General features: G+C 45.8%; 1 non-coding gene across 1 annotated transcript; it reads right to left on the bottom strand.

Annotated features, from left to right (window-relative positions):
* Positions 1–368: 368 nt before the first annotated feature.
* LOC119372830 (U6 spliceosomal RNA) lies at positions 369–471 on the bottom strand. Its single transcript, XR_005179720.1, has one exon. It is a non-coding gene; the product is annotated as a U6 spliceosomal RNA (small nuclear RNA).
* Positions 472–8778: the final 8307 nt, after the last annotated feature.

The following is an 8778-nucleotide window of genomic DNA, read 5'->3' as shown; positions in this document are numbered from 1 at the left end:
TGACACGTGAAATCGTGAAGCGTTCCACATTTTTTTTCGTCTCTTTGCCACAAATATGACGCCTGGTTGTGATTGCTCATTACTGTAAGCTGTTAACATTCGACCAGAGTCATGATGGACTCTGATTCGATGCTGCGATATGCCAGGGTGTATCCATTTTGTGCGAGTGTTCAGTTTACATCGACAATTCCTGAACATCGCTGAAGAAGAGGGCACATAGTTCTTCAGTGGTGAAAAATGTCGATGAAAAATACATATTCACAATAAATTAAGCTGTCAGGCATATTGCAGCACTAACAGGAAATGTGCTCCTTTCAGTGAGGAATCTTCACAACTGCGAAATAATATTTCTAATAAAAAGACGAAAAAAAAATGTGGAACGCTTCATGATTTTGCGTGTCATCCTTGCGCAGGGGCCATGCTAATCTTCTCTGTATCGTTCCAATTTTAGTATACGTACTTTGGAAGTACGTCAGTAGAGTTTGCATTCAACTATACATGGCTTGCACCTACGTCACTTGACGTCACTGCTCGTAGCGAGTGGGCCATATTGGTGAACAGCGGTTAGACCTTGTTCAGCGCGGCCTGGTCGCACCTGCGAGTTTCTTCCTCTACTATGGTTATATGCGCAGTTGTAGGCTGCTCTCATCGTAGCGACAGCTGCGGAAGAAAGAAGCAGCCCACTAGTACGAGCTTCTTTCGAATACGAGAGGTTATTGACGTCCAGTGCGAGCGTACGAAAATGCTCAGCGCGAACCGTCACAGGACCTGGCTGGCGCGCAGTAGGCGTGCAAATTTCGACGAACAAAGCCCCAACGTTCGTGTGTGCGGAGCGCACTTCGTAGCATGTAAGCGAAAAAGAGAGGAGATATGAAGACACTGATCAGCATGGATGCTGTTGTGATCAGCATGGACGCTGTTGTGTTCGTAGGAAAGCGGTCCGCATTGTTCGACGAGACGAACCCAGACTGGGCGCTGCCGTCTCTATATACGGCTCGGCTACAGCTGCAAGCATGCAGGCGCTGCGCGACATGAGTGCACGAAAAAACGGCGTCGTGAAAAATGGCAAGCGGAGGCCGAACGGCGCCGAGCACAGGCCGATGCATGTTGATGAAGCCGAATGCGATTCGCTCCCGATGACGGTCCGCATGCAGTGACTAAACCATCAGCACTACGTTCACACACACGTACTACATCCCTCTATGTTTATGACAAACTAGACGGCACAGGAGACGCGCGATCGAAAAACGCGCTGCGGCGTGTGCACCTCGCTGCACTCGCACGAGAACTAAGCGCAAACATCAGTACTTGTCGATTTAGCAGCGTTCGTGCATCGCTATTTCATAACTCGGGGCTGGCGAAAGGGCCATTTTCATGAACCATTCAACTTACCTTGTAAGCACGATCAAATTACGGTCGCGAAGCTCGTTTTCAGACAGGCTCTTTACCCAACCGCTGGTAAAGTAGTCGTGCGGTTCTATTGATTTGTAGGCCTTTATTTCACCCAGCGTAATCAGATCAGTGCTGAAAACCAAATAGTTCACGATGTCCCCGTACGTGCGACACATCTGGGAAGGCGGAGATGTTCTATGTCCTGTCCGTTCCGAGTCGAAGCGTGATGGGATCCACTCCGTCGCACAACCGCACCTTTTCCTCATAGCGAGAACACGCTTGCCCTATCAGTTCTGAATAGTACGCCGCATTTAACGGCTGCTTTGCGCCAACCGGCGGCATGATGCACGAGAAACGGCTCGCGAAAAAGAAAATGACCGTGGGAATGCGGCTCCGTCGTACTAGGGCGGTTAGTCGTACTGAACACTGTATATTCGTACGGCTGGTACGCGTACGTATACGTGAGGTTGTTCACTAATATGGCCGCCGCAGTAGGACCGCAGCAACGGTGACGTCACGTGCAAGCCATGTATATATAGCCACCAAACTTTGTGCCAAGATGTGGCCAGGGTGGATTATTCAAACTGCGAGCCAATGACATTGGGGTGACTGTTCCCAGTAAAATGCTGAATGGACAAGCTGAGATAAAGGGCTAAATAAAGCCAAAGAAAACAAATGGGAATTTATGTGAAGTTACTTAACGAAAACAAAATATAACTTCCATTTTAAGCGATGAAAGCGTACTTGAAGTAACTTTTAGAGTATTGGGTATATTTCATTTAACGTAGATAATAAAATGATGCTTCACTTAGGTGTGATTTTAGAATGTTTCAAAACTGATCAGTGCAGGAACATTACTTTGTGGCGTCATCTCACGGGATGTAGACGAAACGAGCGCGACCCGCGTCTTTCGAACGTCAGTTGATGATGCTCATTTGATGACACGCGCTGTTGCGTCAGTGATGTCCGTATCTTCTAACACTGTATTAGCGTTCTTTCACGCATAACTTAGTGGGTATTTCATTCATGCTTATGGACTGTTGTGCCGTTGCAAAGTCTGTCAACGACTCATTTCTGCGGCGTGCCGTGACATGGCGCTACAAAACTGAAAAAGTTCTGTGTTGATGTGAGAATACTAAATCTTCAAAGATAACATAACTATTTTTGCAACATACACTAAACGAAACATGCTCAGTGTAATAATGACCACTATTGTTAAATCTGTTTAGCTGCATAGCGACGCCCTACATGTCCCATGCAATTTTGACCATGTTAAGGTACCGTTTTCTCAGTAACTAAAAGGGATATGTACACAAAACATATATCATTGCTTTCCAAATTTTGCGCTTGTTTACCTATACCAGATTCATTAAAATCTTACTAATATTACTATTTCGGTGAATTTTTTCCCAGCAGGACCTATATATTGAGTTAATTTGCACCTTTGAAAATTTGTAACACAAAAGCTTTCAAGTGAATAATTTCAATTGCGGTATAGTAGTTGTATGTACTTGCGCAGAATACAAGGAAAAATATTCAACTGGTTATCTCGAAAAGGTACCTAAGTAATAATAAACAAGTTTTTCAGATAATCGAGTTTAAGGTAAGAAAACAGCTCAAAAGCGAACATCTTTCGCCACAAACACAGTTCGACTATTTTATTTAGTAGCTACGGGCTTCGTAATCATTAGCAGTGATTTCTTCACTTTTGAAACTGTCGCGCTTGCCGTGCTTCTTTTGTGAGCTGTCGTGCGCCTCTATCCGCAATGTATTGTCGATTGTGGTCAACTTCTTTCAGCAAATTGACTGTGTTTTCACCAGGCTTCAATCCTAATTATTTCAGAATTTCGGTACGTGCGGTACTACCATCATTAAACGAAAGAACAGGATTCAATATCGCAATCCTTGAGACTCTGAAGCCTAAACAAACACAGCAAAAGACTCTATGACGGAATTCCGATTAGCTCGATCAACACTTCCACGGCGCAGTTTCCACGAGCAATTCTGTCTAATTACATCACAAATAATATTCATGTGCATTACGGCATACCCGTTGTCAACCTGCACGTGATTCCCCTCGAAGGACGTTGAAAAGGCTTAGAGGTTCGACGACGAAGAGCTTGCTGGTTCAGTGTTCGGCGCCTCAGTACATCGCCGGCATTTAGTCGTATTTACAAGAAAACTGTATTGGTTACGGCGAAATTTACGCTTGCTTAAGACCTTATTTACTCTCAGAATCTTAGTTTACCGACAGGCACGGCAGAGACAATGTTTGTAATGAAGCTAGGAGCTAAAAGTTTTCGAACAGACGGTGCGAAGGATAAATGCAGATGCAAAAAAAAGAACACTTCCTAAGAAGAACAGGAACATGGACAATATACAAAAAGGGGCACACTTAAAGAAATTGCAAAGAAACGTGATTTTTTTTTAATTTTGCCTTACCCTGTCTGTGCCTTTAGGGGCCCCTAAGACCCAGAAATGGAAATCATGTTGTAGTGTGACAGTTGTGCACGAGTCTACAACGAACACGTAGCCGTGAGAGTTTTTCGAAACACACGTGTTTGATAAACGAAACGTTGCGATCGCTCGTTTCACTCTTTCCTTCGCTACCCACCGCTCGTCGGCCGGTCTCCTCCCCCAAAGCCAATTTGCCCTGCTTTCCGAGTGCCCCTCCCAATCTCACGTGACATATCGTCATCGGTGACGCGCTCTTCGAAACAGCTGGCACTTCTGGTTGCCGTGACTCCGTGAACTCCGTACTCATCGGCTAATCGCTGTTGTTGCCGTGCCGGCCCGTGCTCGTACGAATTGTGCCGGTATATGTGCCCTGTGTTGAGCGCACGCCTTCAAAGGATCGCCAACATAATGGATCCGCACGTGTCGCGTCTTTTCGTTTTTCCAGTCGGCGCTTTTGCAGCCAAGCACGGATGCGTGAAAGCCATCACAAAACACTGTCGGATTGAGTCCGCTCAGCTTATGAAACCGCTAGGCGTGACTGTGCTGGTGCACTAGCGATTTGGCAGTTGCGTTACGGGCCGCGCACTTGCCGATTCACTAGCACGCACAGGCGGGCATACGACGAACAGCAAGGAGCGCGGGCAGCTGCTTGCAGACTAACCGGAAGTCGTAGGTCCTTGTTCGACCAGTCGCAGCATCGCCTGCATACCGCGTCACAGATTCAACACGCTGACATCTCACACGTCACTAGGGAGACTGCAAGCCAGGGCCCGGAGAGGAGACGCAATTGTTTCTTGGAATTCAGGGCGCGCCCGCGGCTTGTAGCACTGCCACGTGTGGCATCGTTGATCGTCACGGCATTCTGCACATGATTCGCGTGTTTACTTGAAATGATTGAACAACTATCGAAGGTGGTTTAAGGGCCCTACATGAGACTTCCACGAGGGCAACATTTCGGGCCAAGTATCGGTGACAATTAATATACTATAGTTGCACGCAAACTCCTCTACTGCACTTCCGGAACACTACCAACCTGACTGAAAAATTATACGTGCTATCTTGAGCAATGATAAGGGTTTGGCGATGGAAACTGGATAGCCACAATAAAGAAAACTATCACGCATACTTCATAAGCAACAGCGAATGAACGGCTTTCAGGAACGAACAATCAACACTCAGGAACGTTTCGGGAAAAGAAAAATGTGGAACGCTTCACGCTTATGCGGGCCATCCTTGCCATGCTAATTCATGCAAACATGCCATGCATTGGGAGGATGACTGCCACGCTGATCATGCTTGTGCGGGCCATCATTTCCACCATTCTAATCCATGCAAGCATGTCATGCCGTGCAAGGACGATCGCCACGCAATCATGCACTACTCATGCTCAGCGTTCCAATCTTGTATATGTACTATCCAAGTACACTAGAAGACCTTGAGTTCAACTATATATAGCCAGCAATGTTTTGGCCACGATATGGTCGCGGTGGAAGTCTGATGTTACTTAACGCAAAAGAAATAACTTTTCCATATGAAGCCAACAAGACATACACGAAGTAGCTTTTAGCGCATTGCGAATAATTCCTTTAGTGCAATTAATAATATAATAGCTGAATCAGGAGTTATATTAGAATGTTTCATAACCGTTCCGTGCACGCACTTTACTTCGTGGTGGCGCCATCTGACGGGGTACGGCCGCAACGAGTCCGTACCCGCCTTTCGAACGACATTCGATGACTCCCGTCCAGCATGGCGGTTTATCGTGCTTTTATAGTTAATGTACAATTTAAAGGAAGTGTCGTTACTGTTTGTGGACTATTGGGCGCGAGGCCCACCACTGGAGACTAGGGCGCTGCAATCGCTGTGACGTGCATGGTTGGATCACGTGATCTCACCTTGCTCTGGCGACGGGAAGCAGACGGGTGTTGAATTCGTTGTTTTTAACCGCGATTTCGCGGCGTTTGCCCTTTTGAACAGCGTTGTTTTCCTCTCTCTTTATGTGTGTGGACCCCTAGAGGCTACGCAATGCGGAAAAGTGCAGTAAAAGTTATCGGCCGCATGGTACTTTTCTGCTCAGTGCCACAGTGCGCTACGTACGCGAAGGAGCCAGCCGTGGGCTTTCACTTTTACCCCTAACCTGCTTTGCAAGAGCATGGTGCCGCTGTCGCCTCTCTTTCTTTTATTGTTATTTCAAGCCCGTAGGGTTAATATGGACACCGACCACGCATGTTCACACACAAGTAAAACGTTTCAGCTCCCGCACGGGAGCCTTGTTCACAACGATGTGCAAGCAGTCCGGTCATGTATGTTGAAATGTGAAGTAGCAACATAGTGGCACAGCTATTTGGCCTAGTTGGAAACGGTTCATCCTTGAGAAGCGCGAAAGAAACACAGGGACAAGAAGAGATAAACACACGACAAGCGCTTTCTAACAACAAGTTTTATTAAAGAAAACTCAGACTTCTTATCCTAACAGAACTGCGCAAGGCACATGACAATGTCAGCGCACATGGTGACACTCGTGAAATGGCTAAACAGTCAAAAAGGCAGATAATAGCAATGTCTCATTGTCAGATGTGGAAATGGAAGGATCGACTTACACAGTCGTCATTGGGCTGTGAAATGAAAAACGCTTCTGAGATTTCCTTGGATGTTTGGTTATAATGCTTAAAAAGAGTGTCAGTGTTTTTTAACGAGGGCGCTGCACTCGCATTCGTTGCAGCGAAGAGCGAGGTGTGTGTTAGCACGTCCTTTCAAACTTGTCATGTGCTCTCTAAATCTGGTATTCACACCTGCCTGTCTGCCTACATACACGTGTCCAAACGTCATGGGAATTCTATACACTATCTTATTGTTGCATTACATATACTTAATTGCTTTCGTGTGCTATAGTGCAGTCTTTACCACTTTGCTCGCTATCATATTTTTGCTTCGCTCTGGAGCACACCCTGTCGATTTTGTTTTTTGTCGAAAATACTACTTTTACGTCATATTTGCTTGCAACTTTTTTTTTTATCGATGGGAAAGGCCATGTACGTACGGAATTAGACACTTTTCAAAGGGGATCAATCTGCTTGTCCGTTTCTCTTGCTGGTTGCTTGTTAAATTTAAAAATCTTCAGAAGTCGCCCGCACGATGCTTGCAAAATGGAGTAAGGATACCCAGCATCCTTCAGCCGGCCACTTTGGGTTGCATAAGCCAGAAGCCAGAAGTTTTCGAACAGACGCTGCGAAGAATAAATGCAGGTGAAAAAAAAAGAACTCTTCCTAACAAAGCACCAACATGGACAACATGCACAAAGGGATACACTTGCCAAATTGCAAGGAAACGTGAATCGTCTTTTTTTTTTTAATTTTGCCTTACCCTGTACCCCTAAGTAACATGAGGCTTCCACCTGGGCAACATTTCGGGCCAAGGATCGGTCCCAATCAAGGAGGTTTAAATAAAACTTGCTGGAGTGGAGGCCGCCCATACTTGCCAATGGGCCGCAGTGAAGCCGCGCCGCGCGCGCGGCGGCCATCTTGCCATAGGCAAGAAACGGGAGCCAAAGCGCGCCCGCCGCGCTGATCGCGTCTCTCCGTCGTGGTTTTTAACGGTTATGTCGAGCATTAAGGGAGAAGTTGTCAAGAATAAGAAGCCAAATGGCCGATAAGAATGCAGTCAGTTTTATTCCGATTCTTTTGGCGTTTTCCTTGCAAGCATGCACACCGATGAAGGGTCGTCATTGGTTTTTAAAAACAATCATCCTCGTAAGAACATACCTCACTTCTCGGCACTCATTTTCCTGTTTATTTCATTCGTCATGTGACGGAGTCTTACGCATATGTGGAGTTCGGCCACTTTTTTTTTTTTTTTTGAGCGGAGCTCCACACTCAAGGATATATGCTCATCGAGAAGGATATGTTAAGGCTTGAAAGCCATTTCTTTTCTCAAGACAAGCTCATAACCTCCAAAACCAATAGCTTTGGCTTTGCATGGACGTGCTTCAAATATGGGCATTCAGCTTGCAGTCGACACTATTTCAATAGATATATAGCTTTCCGATACTACGTCGTTGGATCGGCTCTCTCTTATCCTGCCAATGAATCAATTAAAAGCGCCCATGCAGTCTGTCATCATGCATTCCAGTCCCAAAGTCCACATATCTAACCACTTAGACGCCCACAATCCCAACATGTTTCCTCATTTATCATCAACAATCAAAGTACAGTAGAGTTTTCGTGCTGCGTTTGGGTTAGTTTTTTCGAGACTGACTCATTTGTGAAGGCAGCATTTCCTTTGATGGAATTCTGTATACCGTTCGTGCGCTCTGCTGACAGTGCTCGATTAAACTTCGCATCTCGGATGGATACGTGCCTTTCTGGTCTTTTCGTGCCCTGTGGAGGGGTTGCTGTATGTATGGGGTAAGACCGCAGTGAACACCCCCCTGCACTACTCAGATGTGAGCTTTTGATCCTTGATCTCGCGGTTATTATCGCTTGAGGATCGAACCTCGCTCTTTTTGGTCAGCCTGCAATTTTTCTGCTGCAGAATTTTCGTCTTGAACTGTTTATCTCCCCTTAGGAAACATATATATATATAGCGTTTCTTTGTAATGCTGCCGTGTAGGTGATGCAACTGTCACACCTTGAACAAACTTCTTTTTCAATTTGAACACACACAACGGCCGGAGTACCCCGGGGCCTCGGTTCGCTGTGCAGCTGGAACGAACATTGCACAGTTTAGACCGACTGGTTTTACTCGCTGCACTGCATAAAACAAATACAAATAACAAAAGAAAAGGCACGAATGTAAGAAAAAAACAGGTCCTTGTGTATATCCCAAATAACGTTACTTAACCTCGTAGTTGCGACCTACCCTTTTATAACACAGCTCAACCGATAATGAAATCTAGGCAGTCGCATAGCTATTTATATAATTTCAACGAAT

The sequence above is a fragment of the Rhipicephalus sanguineus genome, chromosome 10 (genome assembly GCF_013339695.2).
Source record: "Rhipicephalus sanguineus isolate Rsan-2018 chromosome 10, BIME_Rsan_1.4, whole genome shotgun sequence".
Lineage (NCBI taxonomy): Eukaryota > Metazoa > Arthropoda > Arachnida > Ixodida > Ixodidae > Rhipicephalus > Rhipicephalus sanguineus.
This window is presented reverse-complemented; position numbering and strand designations above follow the sequence as displayed.